Genomic DNA, 24,318 nt, shown 5'->3' with positions numbered 1-24,318 from the left:
ACTATTCATTCATAAAACTTTCTGATTGAGAGTTGACCTTTGAACTGTGCTATAATAGACTTATACAAGATAGTCCTCTTTGATTATAAATATCAATAGAATTCTGATTGTAATATATAAGTGTATAAAAAAATTATCTATTCATAAAAAAGAAAAAAAAATGATTCAACCGACCAAAATTAGTGGCTGGCACTTGAAGTTATTTTTATGAGTGGCACCAAATTAAAGTTTCTAATGCCAAAGTTTATCCTGATATTTTAATATGGAAAGCTCCTTTCCTTCTCCTAGTCTCTCTTTCTTATATTTAAAAGGTGAAGGGGTTACACACCCTAGGGCTTTTATCGGGATTAATTCATATTAAAATGGATAGTCAATATCAAGATCATTTTTCTTTTCAAAAGCAATCCTAAACTACTCTCCTTGGAATATCCATAAAAAGGATGGCACTTCAAAACACAGCCATCAACTCCGAGGAAAAACGACATAAACTCAACGGGACTACTCCTGTTAGGTTTAAGCATATTTTAAAAATTGTTTAGTTATATCTAGAGCACAAAGCCACGAACGTCTTGAATATATATTTTCATTTAAGCATAATATATATCTATCAAATTAGTCTGTATGAGTGTCAACTAGTTTAGTTAATAAAAAATTTCTTATGTTAAAATAAGAAATCTGATGTAAAATGGGCACGTTGAGTTTACAAAAATATTAAAAATAATTTTAAAAAAGTGCCATTATTGGTAAATGAGTCAGATTTTTCTTCGACGAATATAATCCCACATTGACACATAATAATTCTTGGGCTAAATATTCAAGATCGGGCCAGCCATTAACATCATAGACCAATTTTTTTATTAATTTAATTTAATTCTTCATGGTATCATAGGTAAATTCATGCAAGAGTGTGACTTATACTATTTTTTCATTTGATAAGGACCAGACAAAAAAGACAAAACTACATGTGACAGGAGTTATTAAAGAGATAATCTCACATCAATTGAGAATAGTTCTTGGTTGAGACAAATCTCAATTAATAAGGGCTTTAAAATAAGTTAGATCATAAACTTCTACATCACAACTCGATCATAATATTCCAAATTAAATTTCCACCCAATAAATATATATATATATATATTATATATATATTTCCAACCAAAAAAAAAAAAATTAGCTAAAGCCTAACACCTTGAACAAGGCAGTTGTATAGTAATCTTTTCTACCTAAAAAGAAAATTACCATTCATTAGTTTCTGGATGGTTAATTGATAGTTATTTCATTTGGAAATAGGTGATATCCGTTGCTATAATTTTTTTTCTTAAAATTAAAAGGAAATTTGATTTGGGTACAATGCGCAATACAATACTGTTTCATTATCCAATACAGAAAAAACTAGCAGCGACAATACAATCAGGTACTTTTCCAAATCGGACTTGTAAAAAACATGTTTACAAAGAAGCAATAGGATACTAAATCCTTAAAACAACTGCAGAACGTATCCTTTAACTAACCAACTTAGAAATGTCCAAATTCTGACCGTTCAAGTCACATGTTGCTTGGGATTGAAAATAAGAAAAAGAAATTGGCTCTCACTCAACGGTTTCAAATTTAGCATGCGTGCACCAATGGGCCTTTGGTCCAGTGGGAGAGCCCTTGCACTTACAATGTTGAGTGCAAGGGTTCGAGCCTCCATAAAAGTATTTATGGGGGTTATTTACAATCCTCCCTCAATTATCAAATAATTGAGTGGAGCCAGTCTATCCCTCACGAAATGTGAGTAGAGTGGACAGCCCTCGAATATTTGAGAGGGTTTGAAGAATTTGGGCAGCGCTTCAGAAGAGTACATGCCACGAAGAAGTCCCAATTATAAAATTTATTTGTTAATATTAAAATTAATACCTACAGTCCTGTCAGGGATGGCAAAAATCCCCACGGGGACGGGTACCCTCGGGGATTTTCCCCATTCGGGGAGGGTATGGGGATAATTTCATACCCAATTTCTTATTCGGGGAGGGGACGGGGAAATTTTTTTACCCAATTTCTTATTCGGGGAGGGGACGGGGATGAGGTGGAATCCCCATCCCCTACCCATTTCCCCATTTTAATTTTTAATTTAATTTTAATTTTTTAAAATTACTAGTAAATAAATTATAAAATTTAAATTATAAAATTATAAATATTGGTAAAAATAAAAAATATCAAAATATTTATATTATTAAACTTTTAGGCCTAATTAGCTAATTAAAGTTCTAAATTTTTATTTAGGACATTAAAAAGACTGAGTAGATTCTATTAGCCATTTTTTTTTTAATTTTGATATTCTTTAAATATTTTAAACTTAAATCTATTTTTTATTTAATTTTAGATGTTATAATTGCCCACAGCGAATCACAATTTTAATATCTAATCTAATCTAATCTAATATTTACTTTTGATTTGCTCCGATTTAACTATTGTGTTGTAAAGGGAATAGTCCACATTTATAAAGTGCCCACGCCACCATTGAAAAAGTTAATTTTGAATCTAAATTTGATTTTATTTGTAACAATTTTGTATTAGACTATTAATTTGTTCATGATAGTTTGTAAAATAAGTTTGTATCTCTTGTATGTTGCGTTACTTACTAATTTAATGTATGTGACTTTTGTAATAGATATTAATGTAAGATATATTTCGAACTTTACTTTTATTTGAATTTTTTATTTTAATATGATTAACTCAAAATCGAAAAAAAAATGTATTAGTTATTCGGGGATCGGGGACCCTCGGGGATCCCCTGTTATTATTCGGGGAGGGGATGTGGATTCTCTCAAGTAATTCTGACGGGGACGGGGAGGGGATGGGGACATACGTAAAATATCGGGGATGGGTACGGGGAGATCGGTCCCCTCCCCTCCCCTCCCCATTGCCATCCCTAAGTCCTGTATAACAATATTAAAAAAAAAAAATTTAGCATGCGTGCTCAAGCTACAATAAAAATACTTGACATTGTACAAATTGAATTGTGTAATAACTAACGTAGGCAGGCACGCAACCAAACACCACACTTTTATATATTTAAAATAAAGCATAGGATTCAAATAATACATTTGATTAAAATAATATGAAATTATTTATATTTGAAAATTTTTTTTGGAGGATTACATATTTTTTTATTCTCTTATTTATCACATAAATAAGTAAACAGATATTTAAAGTGATGTTTTAATGATAGCTAATTGTTGTAGTCCTCGAAATTTGCAAACAATCAGCTGGATTTAAGGTGAGAATGCCGAGCAGGGACTTTCAATTTTCCACTTTTTTGGTGTGAACAAAATGTTTTGAGTACACCGTCCTTGTTTTCTATAGCTATTTTAGGCCTGATGATCACTATTGATGGATGGAACTTTTTGTGGTGGAAGGAATAAATAGATATAGAACTTAATGATTGAAGGAAGTTTTTAGAAGATTTTCTACTTAACGTCCTAGACCTTAATTAATTAATTTTCTTGTAGACCTTGAACTAATCAATAAACAAGAGTTTGTATATAAAGGTTAATAATACGTGGCGTTTGCCTTTAGTAAATTATTGGGTTCTTTTGACTTCATAAAGTCTTTTATTGCACCAAGAAATCTGTTGCTTTAAAGGAATCTATATTATGCCACTTTGTAGAAGAAGTCAATTGTATTAGTTGTTTACACCTTTTTTCCCCCATTTTTCAATTAAACATTTGCTGTCAAATTAGGCATCTCATCTAGTGGATCTATTAAGTTTACGTGTCTTATTATAACTGACTACCTCTTTTGAAGAATAAGAGGCCAAGAGATTGACATACGTTGAACTTGTCTTTATGCCAAAGCTTGAAAAAAGCTATTCTTGTTTTCAGATATGTTCCAATATTTTTTGAATTTTGATTCACCAAAAATAATGTCAATGCACCATAAATTGTAAATTTCAATCAATTTTGAAAGCTCTTTCAAGTCGTACTTTTGATGCTAATGGTCTTATTATAATTGTATCCTTATGACTCACATTAACAAATTAAAAATATTTGTGCACGTAATAGTAAGGAAAGAAAGTAATTAGGAAATGAAATAGCTCAAAATGACATTTAAGGAGTTGTGCAAACAAAGTTTAATATTCATATTACTATCCTCAAATAAGGATCTTGCATAATTACCTTTGTCTAATTGCTCATGTATTTCTGCACATCTTCTTCATTTTTTTTTGTACTGTGGTAAATGTAATGCAGTTCCCTAGGATCAGCACTTCCTAAACCAAAGTACTTCATAGAAGCTTTATTTCTAGCTTCAAGAATATTCAACAGGAAAGACAAGGTTCCAGAAATTGATGGTAAAGACACAAAAGGACTTGTGATAGATAAAGTTCGTGGAGAAATAGAATTCCAGCATGTCAAATTCTCGTAGCCTTCTTGTCCTGATTCCGTTGTATTTAAAGATTTCAATCTCAAAGCTGAAGCAGGAAAAACTTGGCTCTTGTTGGGGCTAGTCAAAGTGGCAAATCAACCGCAATTGCCCTTGTGCAATGGTTTTATGATGCCAACGATGAGATTGTGAAGTGTTGAACCTAGAACCAGTGCAGCACTGGATTGACTCTCCAAGATCCACTTTAATCAATCCTTTAAGCTAAAACAACAATTAACCGAACAAATCTTGATGTATGCAACTTAACCAATCAAGATGAACAAAGCAAATCAATAAGAGATCAACAAACAGAATGATAACACAGGGCAAATTTAAAGTGGTTTGGCTATTGATGCCTATATCCATTGTGAAAAGGTGAACTAAGCTTTCACTGAATGAGAATTTTCTAGGTACAAATGTACAAAGAAGATGTAACCAAATCAATCTAACAACATATCAAAGTATGAGGCTATATATACAAGAAGAGATTGATCTAGAAAGATCATCCAATCATCAGCACATGCCGCCTGTGCTTAATAACAAACCCAGCTGCCTCCCACGCTTGTAACAACCTTCAACAACCTTTTAAAACTACCCATGATCACGTGTCTACGTCTCATTAGCCTTAATTAATGAAACACCAACCTTAGTTGTCGTTTTGATTAAGAGACTCACGTGCTTGATCACATGTGCTATTAGTGCACACAGCTGATTCCAAAAGCTTGTCATACAACCTTCCTAGATACTTCAACCGACATGTCACTGTATCCCTGATTCTACAACCAACTCGTCATACTCAGTTGAGAGATTTAAATTTTCAATTCATCCTTCAACATTCTCCACCTTGAACTTTAAATCATTCACTCATTTAGATTCAACTTTTCACTCCTCTTCTGTAGTCTATATCCTGCAAATGCCAGCTAAGTTCAAACTGAACTCAAACTTAGCACTTGGTACAGCTTTGGTGAGCATGTCAGCAATGTTGTTATTAGTGTGTATCTTGACTAGTTTTACCCCACATCTTGAAACTTCCAGTCTGACAAAGTGAAGCTTGATATCAATATGCTTGGTCTTCTCAGGGTGTATCTGATTCTTGCTCAGACAGATAGCGCTTTTACTATCACAATAAATTGTGATTTGCTTCTGTTCAAACCCCAACTCTGTCACCATTCTTCTAAGCTAGATAACTTTTTTGATTGCTTTTGCAGCTGCTGTATATTCTGCCTCTGTTGTTGACAGAGCAACAATACTCTGCCATGAAGTTTTCCAATTTATAGTGCAACCATTTAGCTTAAACAAAAACCTGTCAAAGATCTTCTTTTGTCCAGATATCTAGTATAATTTTCATCTACATAGCCTTCTATATAGACTACTGCAATCCTATCAGCGCCATACACCAAACCATAATCAGTTGTACCAGCAAGGTATCTTAAAATCCATACAATAGCTTTCCAATGTTCTTTATGTGGGTTTGCTATAAATCTGCTTACAACACTCACAACATAAGAGAGATCAGGCCTAGTTAGGACCATTGCACATCCAACAGCACTTAAGTATGGAATTTTAATCATTTTAGCTTTTTCCTGTGTCAGATTTTGGACATTATTGGCAGGAAAGTCTAAAGTGGGCCGGTAATAACATGTCGTCTACATAAAGCAACAAATAAATCTTATCACCTTCTTTTAAGGTTTTGAAGTAAACACAGTAATCAGAATTACACTTTTGAAAGTCATTCTTTGTCATAAGACAGTTAAACTTTAAGTACCACTACCTAAATGAATATTTAAGCCCATACAAGGTATTCTTTAGATGACAAATATGATCAATTCTCTTTGGATCCACATAACCTTTAGGTTGAGACATTACAATCATCTCATCTAACTCACTAAGCAAAAAGGCAGTCTTTACATCCATATGTTCAAGATGCATATCTTGTACAACAACTAGAGATAACATGATCTTCAGTGAAGAATGTCTCACCACTGGGGAGAAAACCTCTGTGAAATCCATCCCCTTCCTCTGAGTAAAGCCCATTGCTACTAGCCTGACTTTATATCTCTATGGCTCAACACTTGGTGTGCCCTCTTTAAGCCTGTAAATCCATTTACATTACACTACCCTTTTGTTTGTTGGCTTCTTAATGAGATCCTAGGTGTGATTCTTCATTAAGGACTTCATTAAGGACATAATTTCCTCATCCATAACCTTGATCCATTCTTTTGACTTATCACAGTTTATAGCATTTAAGTATGATCTGGGTTCATCTGTTTCATCTTCATGTACTGCTATTAATGCAAATGCAATTAGGTTTCCATATGCATATCTCTTTGAAGGCATTATGACTCTTTTTTCCATATCTCTTGCCAGCTAATAATCTCTGACCCCTTGATCACTTGTTACTTGATCTTCTTATTTAGATGTTTTTGTATCAACTTCAGTTCTAGTTTCTGCTCTTGGTTTTTGTTTTAGGCTTAAATCTAGAAGCTTTACGTCAAGATAAGTCTTCTTATCCTTATCTATCTTCTATGTATTTGTAGACTTTAATAAAACTGAGTGTTAAAGCATCTCAGATTCATTAAGTACCACATCCTTGCTGATTATCGATCTTGGAGGCTTCATATCAGTACACTATAACTTATACCCTTTTACACCATCAGCGTAACTAAGAAACACACACCTTAATGCCCTCGGCTCTAATTTCTCTTGTCTAATGTGAGCATAAGTTGAACAACCAAAGACCTCCATATTAGAGTAGTCTACTAGTTTGGCAGATTAGAGTTAATAGGGTGTTTTAAAGTTGATTCCAGTTGAGGGACTTATGTTCACAATATAAAAAGCTGCTGATAAAGCCTTAGCCCACAAATTCATAGATAGCTTAGAGTGAATAAGCATGCACCTTACCATATCAATTAAGGTCTTATTCATCCTCTCAGCTAAACCATTCTATTGGGGTGTATGTCTTATTGTTCTGTGTCTCACAATACCATGCTTACTGCAGAAATCTTCAAACATTTTATTACAGAATTCCAAGCCATTATCTGTTCTGAGCCTCTTCAACTTCTTGCTAGCTTGAGTTTCAACCAGAGTCTTCCAATCTTTAAACTGCTCAAACACATCCTCTTTATTATTTAACACAAACACCTAGACTATTCTTAAATAATCATCAATAAAAGATATAAATATCTAGCTCCCCCAAGGATATTGTCTGTGCTGGACCCTACAGATCAACATGGATATAGTCTAAAGTTTCTTTTGAAATATCAGCACCAATACTAAATTTAACCCTTAAGGATTTGCCTAGGACACTCCTCACAGATCTTCTCTTCTCCCAAAATGCCCTACTTAGACAGCTCTCTAAGTCTCCTTTCACTCATATAGCCTAACTTTAAATACCACAACATGGTTTTGTCTAGATCCTAATTTAAAACCCCAACATCACGTGTAATTGTTGAACTTTGAAGGATATACTAGACATTGTTTAAGTTTTCCTTCATTAAATCCATTGACCATTTCAACACCTTTAATATTCCTAACTCTAGTTTGACTAAACACCTCATTTTATCCAACATGCTAAGAGAAATCATATTCCTTTTCAAATTAAGGATATGTCTCACATCTGTTGATTCTCTAATTATTCCATTAAGCATTTTTAGTTTAATAGTGCTTCTGCCAATTACCTTGCAACTAGCGTCATTTCCTATTACAACTACTCTACCATCATAGATTTCATAGTTCTTGAAAAAACTTTTATTAAGGCACATATGAAATGAGCAACTAGAGTTTAAAACCCAGTTACCTCTTGTTTGGCCATCAATGACTATGAGAACTCCAGTAGAGTCATAACCATTAGATTCTTGAATTTCTTATGCAACAATAGCGTCACCATTCTTCTCTTTTATCCTTTGTTTTTGCTCTTTCTCTCAGGACAATCCTTCTTAAAAATGGCTTTCCTTGTAGCATTAGAAGCACTTCAAAATTTTAGGTCTGGATTTGAATATTTCCTTCTTTCCCTTACCCCCTTCTTTCTTTTCTAGCCTTCTTCTTGCTGTTAATCCTTCTTCATTTCTTGTTTCTTTCTTAGTTGCAGCCTTAAAATTTAGTGTTTTTTCTTACATCCACCATGGAGAGAGTTTGTCTCCCATACATGAGTGTATCAACTAGGTGCTCATAAGAGTTTGGCAGAGAGCATAACAGAATCATAGATTCACCCTTATCATCAATTTTTACATTAATGTCTTCTAGATCTAATATAATCTTATTGAAGGCATCAATGTGATCAGAGATTAATGAACCTTCTTCTATTTCAAATGTATAAAGCTTCTTTTTAGTGGGTATATAAGTTGTCAAGCTTCTTCCGCAATCCAGTTATTGTTGTCTCTCAGCCCACTTTTCTCAGTACACCATCTCCGAGACGCAAGATTATTGTGGTGTAAGCACTATTAAACACATCTGGAAAGTCTTCATCTGGCACATTTCTTTGCTTCTTGGATGATAAAGCTTTACCAAAGGCTTCATCCAGACCTTGATGTATCAATAAGGCTATTATCTTAAGCCTCTGCAGGTGAAAGTCATAAGTCATTTTCACCTGTATATATTTTTCTACCTCAAGATTAGGAGTAGCCATTTTAGATCAAGAATTTTAGAGAATAGCTCTAGTACCAATTTATTGAAGCAATAACCAGTGCAACACTAGACTTGGCTCTCCAAGATTAAGCTAAAATAGCAATTAATTGAACTAATCTTGATTTATACGACTTAACAAATCAAGATAAACGAAGAAATCAATAAGAGATCAACAAACAGAATGATAACACCAGGAAAATTTAAAGTGGTTCAGCCATTGATGCCTATATCCACTGCGAAAAGGTCAAACAAGCTTTCATTGAATGAGAGTTTTCAAGATACAAATTTACAGAGAAGATGTAACCAAATCAATCTAATGACATGTCAAAGTATGAAGCTATATATACAATAAGCAATTAACCTAGAAAGACATCAGCACATGCCGCATATACTTAATAACAAACCCAGCTGCTTCCCGCCCTTGTAACAACCTTTTAAAACTGCCCCCAACCATATATCTACGTCTCATTAGCCTTAATTAATGAAACACCAACTTTAGCTGCCGTTTTGGTTAAAAGACTCACGTGCGTGATCATATGTGCTATTAGTGCACACAGTTGATTCCAAAAGCTTGTCATGCAGCCTTTATAGAGACTTTAATCGACATGTCACTGCTATCTCTAAGTCTACAACCAACTTGTCATACTCGGTTGAGAGATTCAGGTTTGTAATTCATTTTCCAACATAAAGATTGATGGTGTAGATATTAGATGCCTTCAGTTGAAATAGATTAAAGAGAAAACGGGGCTTGTGAGTCAAGAGTATGCATTGTTTGGAACATCAATAAAGGATAACGTGCTGTTTGGGAAACTTGAAGCTACGATGGATGAAGTTATTATTACTTCCATGGCTGCAAATGCTCATAATTTCATGAGGCAGCTTTTAGAAGGGAACGAAACAAAGGTAATTGTAAAATCATGAACAACATACAATTACTTGTAATCAAGGTTAGCTTTTAAAAAAATCAAGTGAGTTCAAGACTGGTTCTAATAACATGTTTGATCTTTTTTTTTATATATAGGAGAAAATGTTTGATCTTAATGTGTAATAGGTTGGTGAAAGGGGAGCACTTTTATCAAGTGGACAAAAGCAGTGAATTGCTACAACAAGAGCGTTATGAAAAACCCTGGGATTCTTTTACTTGATGAAGTAACAAGTGCTCTTGACTCAGAATCTGAGACATTGGTGCAATATACCCTTGATCAGGCTTCCTTGGGAAGAACCACACTAGTAAATATTGCTATCAAACTTGGTTGGTTAATCTTTCATTAACTTTTCAAGAATTTTATATAAAGGATTTATTTTATGTCAACTTTGAAAATACAATAGCTAAAATATTTGGTAAACATTCATTTACACTTGAAAACTAATGTTTACCAATCACTAATAAGTTATTTTTTGATATAATAGTTCTATTCTTACATACATGTTGATTAAAAATTATAACACTTTAATTTTAAACTGGCCTAATTTGAAAGTACATTTTTATTAAATAAAATAGAATATACTAAAGAAAGCTAATCTTCATGACAATGTCTTCTTTTGTACACTACAAACACTTCTCTTTAAAGATGGAAAAGTTTTACTAATTTACATTTATCTAATAGAATTATGATATGTTCCAATTTTAACATACACTTTTTCATATTTTTCAATAAATTGTCTTATTTTGCTTGCAACCAGTCCTTAAAAGAAAAAGACCTTGATCAAATATTAGAGTGAAATGTGAATGATGTAGGATGGATGTGTATAATGAGTTAGGTACATTCCGGAGGACATAACTTTGGCTATAGGTGTCTATTTTTAACATGTAATATACTCTTTCAAAGATTGCGACAAGACAAACTAATACTAGAATTGCTTTTACTATTGTGCCACATGATCAAGCTAAAAATTCCATTTCTTTCTTATTTTTTAGTTTTAAGATATTTTCTTATTTTTCTTATACCTTCTAGGATTTTTATCTTTTTTTTTTGTAAATTCGGATTTAGAGACTGTTTGTTTTCCTTTTCTTATTTTGATTAGGAGAATTTTATTATAAATAATATTCTAGATGTGCTATTTTGATAAATTTAGAATATTTAAGGTTATTATATGAAAGGCTTAAAACCTTAGTCGTGTCGATTCAAAATTATTCAATAAACTCATTATTCAAAACTTTATTTCAACTGTCTACAATCTTTTACATTTTCGTTTCATCAATTGGTGTCCAAGCGTATCTGTGTCAGTTGCACAGCTTTCCTGACTACCCATATTCATCGCCACTAAGTACATCACTAAAAGAAAGAAAAATAAAAAGAACAAAAAACCAAAAAAATCCCAAAACTTGAAACTCTAACTACTGCCCACCACCACTTCTGCTACAATTGGGCCACTTTCACCACTAGCTGCTACAACCATCAATCTCATTGCTAGTCGTCAACCAAAACCCATGCGTCTACTACCCTTAATCAGCTATGCAGCCACCGTGTGAACAACCCAAACCCGCGACTTCTTTATCCATGACCGCACACCATTATCGTTCAGCTAGCCAACACTACCACCAAATTCACCAACCTTTGTTGACCAACACCTGACTCGATAGACGATTGTCGTCATAAACAGTCACGCTGTTGTTGTGAATTACCTAAAATCCTACAATCTTTCTATTAGCTGTCGATATGAACTAGCCATTGTTACCAATAACCGACGCATAGTCACACTCCTCTCTAATCATACATCCAAAACCAATTGCCAATTAACACCAAATGCCGGCTATAAACCGCCACGAATCACTATAGGCCACTGTCACTTTAAATTGGTTTTCTGACCAAACCATCGTGAATCCAGCCAATTCACTTCCATCATTTTGCTTCTCACCACAATATCTTCTAAATCCGACCATCAACACACCAATTCACGACCACCAACTGTTGGCCATACCAAACCTGAGAGTTGTGCTTTATTTACAATTTTACCATTAATTTTACGTTTGTAATTTGAAATATTCAAAGGGCATTATGTTTGGAAACTTGATGGAAATTGTAGTCTTGAATATTTTTTTTCATGGTTGAATAAGGTTGATCATGAATATATGATTTGATTGTTGAGACATGATCGAGTACAATTTGTAGGTGATTTTCTATTAACAGGGAGTGCTTTAGAATAGTCTATCAGAGTGCAAAGGTGTAGCTATGATTAAAAGACTTAGTGAAGCCTAAACTTTAATCAAGCAATGGCATGTATTTATGAAAGTGCCTAAATTTGTATCAATGAGTTCACCTATTGTTGAGGAAGAAAACTCACATGAGACACCAGAAGAAAATGTACAATTTATTATTAATTTAAAGTTTCAATTTGACAATTTGTGCAAGAATGTGCAGGATGTTTCCTTGGAGGACAAAACAAGCATTGAAAATGATGAGGTTTTCAATCTATCTAAGGTTTTTTAAAAACATTTACAACCTACTCTTAATTTGAGCATTGAGCCTAATCATACAATCAAGGTTGTGCAACAAAATAAAGCTGAAGAAGCTAAAATGATTGAAATTGTTTTACCTACTTATATTAAGCACAAGAAGGTAGTGCATAAAGAAGATTCGATTAAAAAGTTGAAATTGGTTGGAGATTTCATTGAGCAACAATTGGAAAAATGCATAATTTATTTGATCATTGTTCGTTCTTTGAAGTCTTCATCGCCTAAAAAATGGTATAAGCGAAGGAAAATATGGATTCTTTAAAGTTTCAAAAAAGATTGATAAGAAAGACAGCAAGTTCGAATTGTAAGATACTTTAGTCTTACACTACAAGTTTCACCCTTCAGACTGTATTCAAACTTGAGGATGAATTTCTTTTAAGAGGGGAAAATGATGTAGGATATTATTTTAAGATTTATTATTGTAGGATTTTATTTTAATTAGAGTCAATTATGGTATGTGTCTTAATCTTTTATTTCTATTAAAATTATAATTTAGTTTTCATTTTTCAGTTAACTTAAGGAAGTAAGTTTACTCTATTATAAATAGAGAGGTTGCATTATTGTAACTTCAACTTTTGATCAGTTAATAAAACCTCTTTTTACAATTTCCTTTGGAATTATCTATTAAAAATCTCTCTTATAAGGTGGTTTAAAATAGAGTGTCTTAAAACTCATTATTAAAAATCTTATTGAGTCATTTGGATTAGAACAAGATCTAATTATGTTTCGATTAGAGCGTTAGCTAATCGCATTGGCTTGGCTGGATATTAGGGCGATATTTAGTGTTATCTATCCTATCAATTCACTCCTGCTACCTTTACTCAATTAGTTGGTATCATGCTATTTGCGGCTGGAGGAAGTAAATCCGTAGATAATATGGCACATGAGAATCTATAGATTCACATTGAGGTTTGAGCTCACTTGAAGGCTACTAATGCCAAGTACAAGGCTGAGGTAGACAAGCACCAGTGCATAAAGGTGTTTCAGGAGTTGATTTGGTGATAATGCATTTGCGGCGTAGTCGTTTCCCTAGTATTTGTGCTAAGTTGGAGAAGCGGAAGTATAGTCCATTTCGAATGACATGGAAGATTAGTGATAATGCTTATGTGCTCCAACTGCCGGATGATTACAATATCTCTCACATGTTCAATGTGTTGATCCGTTTGAATATCATTAAGATGATGAGGGGTTGTATGAACCTAACTCGAGGACAAGTTCTTTTGAAGTGAGGGGACTAATGTAGAATGATTGTGTATTACAAACGGAGTACATTCTAGGGGACACAACTGGGCTACAACTATTCATTTTGACATATAATATCGAAGCTTGTGACAAGACGAATCAAACCTAGAATCACTTCTGCCGTTCTACCATGTGATCAAGCCAAAAATTTCATTTCTTTCCTACTCATTTTTCAATTTTAAGATATTTTCTTATTTTTCCTATTCCTTTTAGGATTTTTGTCTTTTTTCTCGAATTTGAATTTGGACACCATTTATTTTCTTTTTCTTACTTTTATTAGAAGAATTTTATTATAAAATAATATTTTAGATTTGCATATTTTGGTAAATTTACAATATTTAAGGTTATTATATAAAAGGGTTCAAAATTTTAACTTTGTCAATTCAAAATTATTCAATAAACCTTATTTCAAAAACTTTCTTTTAACTATTTACAACCTTACTAATGGGCCTTTGGCTCAGTGGGAGAACCCTTACGTTTACAATATTGAGTGCGAGTGTTCGAGCTCCATAAAAGCATTATGACAGTTAATTTTAGTTCTTCTTCAATTATCAAATATAAAGAATCTAGGCAGTGTTTTAGATGAGTACATGGCAAGAAGGGGGTCTTAGTTGTATAATTTGTTTGTAAATATTAATTATAATATCTGATCTAATATAAATGACAGCCCTGTATAGCAATATTAAATAAATAAATAAATATATATATGTATATATCTACAACCTTCTATGAAAACGTTTCATAATGAATAAAGATTGCTTCATTTTTTTTTTTAGTTATTTGACATGTCAGGTAGTGGCACATAAGCTCTCAACAGTCTGGAATGCAAACCTCATAGCAATAGTTAACAATGGCTGCTTGGTAGAAATAGGCTCACACAATGATCTCATCAACAAAACAAATGGTCACTATGCAAAAATGGCCAAAATGTAGAGACAATTCAGTTGTGATGACGAAGAGAAAAACCCAGAAACACATGTCTCATCTATCAGAAGAAGTAGTGGTGGCGGGCTTATTGTAGGAAGATCTAGCCCAACTGTCTTTGCTTCGCCATTACCTGTCATTGATGGCCTGCAGCCAATAACTCACCCACCTCTCAGCTATAGTTGTTGGCTTAGTGCAACCTATCCATGCCCTGACCATTGGTGGCATGATCTCTGCTTTCTTTGCTAAAAGCCACAATGAAATGCAATCAAGAATCCGCACATATTCACTCATTTTCTGTTCACTTTCCTTGATTTCTCTAGCTTTTAATCTTTTGCAACATTACAATTTTGCTTATATGGGCGGCCGGCTAACCAAGAGAATCAGGTTAAGAATGCTTGAAAAGATTCTGACATTTAAAGCAGCTTGGTTGGATGAAATGCACAACTCAAGTGCGGCATTGTGTTCTAGATTGAGCAACGAGGCATCAATGGTTAAATCTCTAGTTGCAGACATAGTATCTTTGTTAGTTCAAACTACTTCTGCTATCACCATTGTAATGGTCATGGGCAGGGGCCGAGCTAGTATAAGACTAGAGGTGCCATGGCTCCTGTACAATTTTGAAAAATTTAAGGAGCTTCTAAAGAAAATGTGAAAATTAGTGTAAATTATCTATATTGGCCCCTGTAGAATTAAAATTTTACATATATAATAACATAAAAATTACAATTTTAAATTTGACCTCTATAAAATTTTTCACCTAGCTAGTTGTGGCTTGAAAACTAGCAATTGTTATTATTACAGTCCAGCCACTCACAATTCTATGTTTTTACACTAGAAAAGTAGTGCTCTCTAGTATTTCAACAAACTTCGTTAAAGCACAAAATCACAGCGCTCAAATTGCTGTGGAAGCAGTCATTAATTACAGAATTGTGACTACGTTCAGAAGTGTAGGAAAGGTTCTTCAAATATTTAATGAAGCTCAAGAGGAACCCAGAAAGCAAGCTAGGAAAAAGTCATGGCTTGCAGGAAATGGTTTGGGGTCAGCTCAGTGCCTAGCTTATATATTGAGTTGTGTCCCACATTGGCTAGTAAATGAGAGATGTTTGGGTTTATAAGGTGGTAGGTCACTCCACCTAAAAGGCTAGTCTTTTGGGTTGGATACCTAGAAATCTTATGCTAAGTCCCCCCAACAAATTGGTATCAGAGCCCAACAACTCTGATCTTTGATCCAAGAAATGGCAACCTCTAAGTTTCAAGTAGAGAAATTTACAGTTGAGAATGACTTCCATTTATGGTGTCTCAAGATGAGAGCATTGTTGGTCCATCAAGGGCTTGAAGAAACACTGGGGGATCCAAGATCTGAAAAGAAGCCCAGCAAGCTTAGTGGAGAAGAAATGCAAGATGCATTAGACAAGGCTCATAGCACCTTAATCTTGAGTCTGGGTGATGGAGTTCTGAGGGAAGTTGGGGATCAAACAACTGCTGCAGGCCTCTGGAAAAAATTAGAAGATCTCTATACGAAAAAGTCTCTAACCAAGAGACTTTGCACCAAGAAGAGGCTGTATACATTGCAGATGGAAGAGGGTAGCTCTCTGGCAAATCACATTGATAACTTCAACAGAATCATTCTTGATCTTGAAGATATCAATGTGAAACTGGAAGATGAAGACAAGGCAATAATCTTGTTATCATCCCTCCCACCTTCCTATGAACATTTCGTGGACAGATTACTATATGGAAGGCAGTCAATAACCAAGGCTGATGTTAAAGATTATCTCAGTTCAAAAGAGGTTACAAGGAAGTCAGAAGTAAGAGATGGAGAAGGCTTAACAGCAAGGAGTAGATCAGACAAGAAGGATTACAGTAATAAGAACAGAAAACGCAGTAAATCAAAGTCAAAGAATAAAAATTTGAAATGTTTCCAGTGCCAGAAGGAGGGACATTTCAAGAAGGACTGTCCAGAGAGAAAGAACAAGGAAAAAGATGGACCCAAGAAGAATGGAAATGCTGCTGTTGCATCAGAAGAAAAAGATGATGAAGGCTATGACTCAGCTGGTGTTCGTCTAGTCACTGGAACTCAAACCAATGGTAAGTGGGTGTTGGATTCTGGATGCACTTATCACATGTGCCCTGATAAAAATCTTTTTTTTTTCTAGTTATAGGCTTTTTAATGGTGGGGAAGTCATGATGGGAAACAACTCACTTTGTAAAGTGGTTGGACTTGGAACCATTAGGCTTAAGATGTTTGATGGGGTGATTAGGGAATTAAGTGAAGTAAGGCATGTCCCTGAGCTAAAAAGAAACTTAATATCACTAGGAATCCTTGATCAAATGAGTTGCATCATTAAAATGGAATATGGGGTTATGAAGATAATTAGAGGGTCCATGGTGATAATGAAGGGGGACAAAAATAATGGCTTGTATGTGCTGCAAGGGATAGCCATTACAGGGGATGTTAGTGTCCCAACCAGTAAGAATCCAAACAAAACACTAATTTGGCACATGAGATTGGGGCATATGAGTGAAAGGGGAATGAAGATATTAGAAAAACAGGGAGTCTTAGGGGATGATAAGGTAGGTTCTGTTGAGTTCTGTGAGGTATGTGTCCTAGGAAAATCCTCTAGAACTAGCTTCAAAACTGCAGTGCATAAGACCAAAGGAACCTTAGATTACATCCACTCTGATCTGTGGGGACCAGCACAGACAATTTCTTTAGGTGGAGCTAAATACTTCCTATCCTTGATTGATGACTACTCTAGAATGGTTTGGGTGTATCTCTTAAAGAGTAAAAATAAAGTCTTTGAGAAGTTTAAGCAGTGGAAAGCACTGGTAGAAACCCAAACAGGTAGAAAAGTCAAGAGGCTAAGGATTGATAATGGTTTAGAATTTTGCAATCAACAATTCAATGATTTCTGTGCTCAGAATGGAGTTGTAAGACACAAGACAGTAAGGCACACTCCACAGCAAAATGGACTTGCTGAGAGGATGAATAGGACTCTCATGGATAAAGTAAGATGTCTACTAATTCATTCAAAGCTTTCTCAGTCCTTATGGGCTGAAACTCTGATGATAGCTTGCTACTTAGTAAATAGAAGTCCATCCAATGGCATAGACTTTAAAACACCTGTAGAAATGTGGTCAGGCAGAGCTGCTAACTATTCTGATTTGAAGATTTTTGTCTGCCCTGCATTTGCACATATAAAGCAAGGAAAGCTTGAGCCTAGGACTCTGAAATGTGTCTTTCTTGAATATCCAGAGGGTGTGAAGGGCTATAGGCTCTGGTGTACTGATCTAAAACCACCTAGGTGCATAGTCAGTAGAGATGTGGTCTTCAATGAGCAAGAAATGCTTAAGAGCTATGTGCAGAGGGATGAAAACTCAGACAAAGACACTGATGTACTGAGAGATTAGATTAAGGTGGAGCTTACTAGAAAAACTGGTGATGCAACTTCATATGAAACATCAGAAGATGAGGAAAGAGATGCAGAAGATTTTGATGAAGTTTCAGAAAAACAGACAACATTGCATGATTATCAGTTGGCCAGGGATAGAGAAAGGAGAGAAATAAGGGCACCAAAGAAGTATGCATATGCAGATCTGATTGCATATGCATTAACAGCAGCTCATGAACTGGATTATGATGAACCTAAAACCTACAAGGAAGCTATTTCAGGGAAGAATGCAGACCAGTGGTTGAAAGCCATGAAGAAAGAAATGGATTCTTTGTATAAGAATAACACCTGGACACTTGTGGAAAAACCAGATAAGAAAAAGGTGGTAGGATGCAAATGGGTGTACAAACTCAAGCAGGGTATCACAAGAGTGGAACCAGTGAGATTCAAAGCCAGACTTGTTGCAAAGGGCTTCACTCAAAAGGAGGGAATTGATTTTACTGAGGTATTTTCACCTGTAGTAAGGCATGCCTCAATAAGAATCATCTTGTCACTGGTGGCTGTAAACAACATGCATTTGGAACAAATGGATGTAAAAATAGCATTCTTACATGGTGAATTACAAGAGTACATAGTAATGGCTCAGCCTGAAGGATTCACAGTCAAATCAAAGGCTGACTGGGTGTGTCATCTGAAGAAGTCCCTGTATGGACTTAAACAGTCTCCAAGGCAATGGTACCTCAGGTTTGATAGCTTTATGTTAGAGCAAAAATATCAGAGGTGTAACTTGGACTGTTGTGTTTACTTCAGAGAAGATTCAGGCATCATGATTTATTTGGTATTGTATGTAGATGACATGCTTATTGCCAGTGTGAGCATGAGCTTAATTAAAGATCTGAAACAGAAGCTGAAAGGGGAGTTTGACATGAAGGATCTTGGGCCAGCAAAGAAAATTCTGGGAATGCAGTTACACAGGGATAGAAAAACTGGTACTTTGTTTCTTAGTCAGGAAGACTACATCAGAAGGGTAATTGATAAGTTTGGAATGGCAAACTCAAAGCTAGTTCAAACACCCTTAGCCCCACATTTCAGATTATCAGATCAGCTGAGTCCAACAACAGAAGCTGAAAAATCTGAGATGGTGAATGTACCTTATGCAAGTGCTGTAGGCTGCCTGATGTATGCTATGGTCTTAACTAGGCTTGATTTATCCTATGCTGTGAGTGTTGTAAGCAGGTATATGGCAAATCCTAGAAAGGAACACTGGAGGGCTGTAAAATGGATTCTCAGGTACCTAAATAGGACAACAACATATGGGTTAATGTATGGAGGATCAAGACAAGATGACAGTCAGATTGTTGGTTATGTAGACTCAGATTATGCTGGGGATCTGGATATAAGAAGATCACTTACAGGATATCTCTTCACACTCAACAACAGCACTGTCAATTGGAAAGCTCAACTACAGAGTGTTGTGGCACTCTCAACAACAGAAGCTGAATACACAGCTGCTGCAGAAGCAGTTAAAGAGGCCATCTGGCTAAAAGGAATGCTTAAAGAACTTGGTATTGATCAGAGGTCAATAATGATAAAATGTGACAGCCAAAGTGCTATATGTTTGAGCAAAAATCAAACACACTACGAAAGGACCAAGCACATCGACATCAAGTTGCATTTCATAAGGCTGGAAGTGTTAAAAGCAACAGTGAAACTGCAGAAGATCCATACAGACAAAAATGTTGCAGATATGCTGACTAAACCAGTAACAACTGCTAAGTTTAAGCTTTGCTTAGAATTAGCAGGAATCTGTCAAAAAGGAGTGACAGATAGTTGAAGAGAAGAGTAACAGGTTCATGAGGGTTTCAAGCTCAAGGTGGAGAATGTTGAAGTGTGAGCTGTGAAACTGATTTCCAGAGAAATATACGACGTGTCAGTTTGTGATTATAATAGCATATGACATGTAGGTTGTAATGACTTAAAGACCATATGACAAAGTTAACTGGTCATATGTCTGCAAATAAGTAAAGCACGTGAGCATCACGTGCTATCACTTATCAATACGACCTACTGGATTGCCGTTTTGGAGCCACCGTCAAGCGTGAGACAAACACGTGGCTCAGAGGCTGTTATATTCTGTTACAAGAGCGGGAAAAATCTGGGTTTTGGTTACAGAGGGTGGCTGACTGTTAGGGGGTTTTTCTGGGGTCTCTTAAGCGTGTATATATAGCCTTAAGAGATATGAAATCTGTGTGTGTGATGCTTGTAACTTCAACAAAAGGCTTGTATCTTGTTCCTGGTAATTGAATAAATCTTGTTGCTCTGTTCTTCAGTGGATGTAAGCCAACTCCAGGCTGAACCACTTAAATCTGTTTTTCGTTGGTTGCTGTTCTTTAGTTCTTTTGTATATCTTTTATTGTTGCTTAGTTTTTCTTAATCAAGCATCAGAGTGTTTAGTAAAAGTCTTGGGGAATCTTGGTTGATTAAATTCGATCAAGGTCTAACAAATTGGTATCAGAGCTAGACCCTAGTAGCCGGAATGTGGTGGTGGAACAACTCAGGTGTGTCAGACGAAATGACCGGAGTTCGACGGTGGTTTCGTCCGAGGGGGTGATTATTGAGTTGTGTCCCACATTGGCTAGTAAATGAGAGATGTTTGGGTTTATAAGGTGGTAGGTTCAGAGCCCTAGGCTCAAGCTTTCCTTGCTTTATATGTGCAAATGCAGGGCAGCCAAAAATCTTCAAATCTGAATAGTTAGCAGCTCTGCCTGACCACATTTCTACAGGTGTTTTAAAGTCTATGCCACTGGATGGACTTCTATTTACTAAGTAGCAAGCTGTCATCAGAGTTTCAGCCCATAAGGACTGAGGAAGCTTTAATGAATTAGTAGACATCTTACTTTATCCATGAGAGTCCTATTCATCCTCTCAGTAAGTCCATTTTGCTGTGGAGTGTGCCTTACTGTCTTGTGTCTTACAACTCCATTCTGAGCACAGAAATCATTGAATTGTTGATTGCAAAATTCTAAACCATTATCAGTCCTTAGCCTCTTGACTTTTCTACCTGTTTGGGTTTCTACCAGTGCTTTCCACTGCTTAAACTTCTCAAAGACTTTATTTTTACTCTTTAAGAGATACACCCAAACCATTCTAGAGTAGTCATCAATCAAGGATAGGAAGTATTTAGCTCCACCTAAAGAAATTGTCTGTGCTGGTCCCCACAGATCAGAGTGGATGTAATCTAAGGTTCCTTTGGTCTTATACACTGCAGTTTTGAAGCTAGTTCTAGAGGATTTTCCTAGGACACATACCTCACAGAACTCAACAGAACCTACCTTATCATCCCCTAAGACTCCCTGTTTTTCTAATATCTTCATTCCCCTTTCACTCATATGCCCCAATCTCATGTGCCATATTAGTGTTTTGTTTGGATTCTTACTGGTTGAGACACTAACATCCCCTGTAATGGCTATCCCTTGCAGCACATACAAGCCATTATTTTTGTCCCCCTTCATTATCACCATGGACCCTCTAATTATCTTCATAACCCTAGATTCCATTTTAATGATGCAACCCATTTGATCAAGGATTCCTAGTGATATTAAGTTTCTTTTCAGCTCAGGGACATGCCTTACTTCACTTAATTCCCTAATCACCCCATCAAACATCTAAAGCCTAATGGTTCCAAGTCCAACCACTTTACAAAGTGAGTTGTTTCCCATCATGACTTCCCCACCATTAAAAAGCCTATAACTGGAAAAAAGATTTTTATCAGGGCACATGTGATAAGTGCATCCAGAATCCAACACCCACTTACCATTGGTTTGAGTTCCAGTGACTAGAAGTCATGATCAAAGCTAAGTCCCCCCAACAATTGGTATCAGAGCTAGACCCTAGTAGCCGGAATGTGGTGGTGGAACAACTCAGGTGTGTCGGACGAAAGGATCAGAGTTCGACGGTGGTTTCGTTCGAGGGGGTGATTATTGAGTTGTGTCCCACATTGGCTAGTAAATGAGAGATGTTTGGGTTTATAAGGTGGTAGGTCACTCCACCTAAAAGGCTAGTCTTTTGGGTTGGATACCTAGAAATCTTATGCTAAGTCCCCCCAACATTATATGTCATGGGCCTTGCACTTTTGGTATGGTGGCGCATTGGTTCAAAAGGGACAAATATCAACTGGGGATGGGTTTAAAACATTTTTCATATTAGTAGGCACTGGAAAGGTTATTGCTAAAGCAGGAAGTATGACTTCTGACCTAGCTGAGGGCTCCACAGCGATCGCAACTGTGTTGAAGATTCTTGAACGGCAATCCTTGATTCCAGGGTCTTCACAAGTACATAACACGTGTGTGTGTGTGTGTGTGTGTGTGTTAGGCTTACACTAATAGCATAAGTTTTATATAAGATTAATTCATTTGTAATTCTATATATCAGGCAGGGGATGGCACAAGTGGAAGCAAGTTACAAAAAATATTCGGAAATATAGAGATGAGAAAGGTTGATTTTGCATATCGAAGCTGGCCGGAAACTCTGGTTTCGACAATTCAACATGGAAGTGAAGCTAAGTGTTGAGTATGAACTACAAATTAGTTTTATAATCAGGTGAGACAAGTCGGTTAAAGACTTGTCAATACTATGACATGTCGGTTGAAGTCCTTGAGAAGGCTATATGACAAGGATATCAAGTCATCTGTGTGTGCAAGGAAGACGTGTGACTTCGCATGTGACTCACTTAAATGAGACGACAACTTGAGCTGCCGTTTCATCACTTAGAATAAACAAGATGAAGACACGTGTCTTGGAGGCTGATCAGAAGTCAGTTAAGGCTGTTACCAGTGCGGGAAGCTGCTGGTCTTTGTCACTGAACACAGGGGAAGCATGCTGGTGATTGAGAGTCCATTTTGATCGAGCATTGCTTGTATATATATCTCGGTACCTTAGAATAACGATATGGTGTTAGTTGTAATCTTCTCTAAAAAGCTTATACTTTGTAGACACTCATTCAGTAAAACTTGGATTTACCTTTTCACAGTGGAAGTAGGCTTCCATAGCCAAACCACTATAAGTTTCCGTGTTGTTCTTTCTGTTCTTTGATTCTTACTTTGATTTGCTTTGGTTGTTTAGATTATTTAAGCGTTCAATAAACTGAGTACAGATCATCTACAATTTTAGATACAAGAACCTTTCTTGAGTGGATCTTGGTGAGTCATTATCAGTTCTTTACTAGTTTTTGGCACAACAGCAAGGAACAAGTGTTGGGCTTGTTGGGAAAAGCGGGTGTGGAAAATCAACGGTAATTGGATTGATTCAAAGATTTTATGATGTTGAAAGAGGATAGGTTAGAGTTGATGGGGTTGGTACCGAAAGCACATGGCACTGGTTAGCCAAGAGCTGGTGGTATATTCCGACAGCAGACGTGACAACATTGAGTTTGGAAAGCTTGACGCTTCGGAAAATGAAGTGGTGAAAGCTGCTAGAGCTGCCAATGCTCATGAATTTATCTCGTAAGCACATATGGTAACTAATAATCTTTTGGCACCTAATTGACAAAAGTATACTAAAAACTTTTATTGCGCTGCTACTTATATTTATTGTAGATCTTAAAAAGATGGATATGAAACTCAATGCGGCGAAAGGGGAGTGCAATCATCAGGAGGGTAGAAGCAGAGAGTAGCAATAGCAAGAGCTATAATCCGTAACCCGATGATCCTATTACTTGATGAGGCTACAAGTGCACCCGATTTGCAATCTGAGCAAGTTGTTCAAGAAGCATTGGACAGAATTATGATTGGAAGAACCACAATTTTGGTGGCTCATCGGCTTAACACCATTAAAAATCTTGACTCCATTACTTTGGTTGCTGATGGAAGAGTAGTGGAAAGATGTTAACACACATGCGAGGGGCCTTCTTTAATCTTGCTACCCTTCAATCATAGAGATCAAAATAATCAAGGAATCGGTGGTCAAGTGAGTGTAATTATTGTAACAATTATCCTTAACGGTTAATCTAATTTTTCTCAACTTAGTAACTTTGACCATGAGACCATGAGAGATTGAATATAATGAACACAAAGCACAATTTATTCCAACATGATGTTTTAAAGGTTACAAGAACTTTGAAAAGCAACAAAAGAAAGGGCCACCTAAACCATAAGCAACCTTTATTACAAGACACTACCCCTTAAAAAACTAGCTCTGAGCCCATTACATTAAAAGGAAAAACAAACAAAAGCATAATAGGTAAATTCCTAAGATAGAATGGTTGCCTTGTTCAGA

The 24,318-nt window shown here is 35.8% G+C and overlaps 1 pseudogene; it reads left to right on the top strand.

Moving 5' to 3' along the window:
- The first annotated feature begins 440 nt into the window (after nt 1-440).
- On the top strand, nt 441-23,978 carry LOC112497965 (putative ABC transporter B family member 8; annotated as a pseudogene).
- The last annotated feature ends 340 nt before the right edge of the window (nt 23,979-24,318 follow it).

This window comes from Citrus sinensis, chromosome 1, assembly GCF_022201045.2.
Source record: "Citrus sinensis cultivar Valencia sweet orange chromosome 1, DVS_A1.0, whole genome shotgun sequence".
NCBI classification, from domain to species: Eukaryota; Viridiplantae; Streptophyta; class Magnoliopsida; order Sapindales; family Rutaceae; genus Citrus; species Citrus sinensis.
Note: the sequence above shows the minus strand (reverse complement) of the source record. Positions and strands in the feature narration are given on the sequence as shown.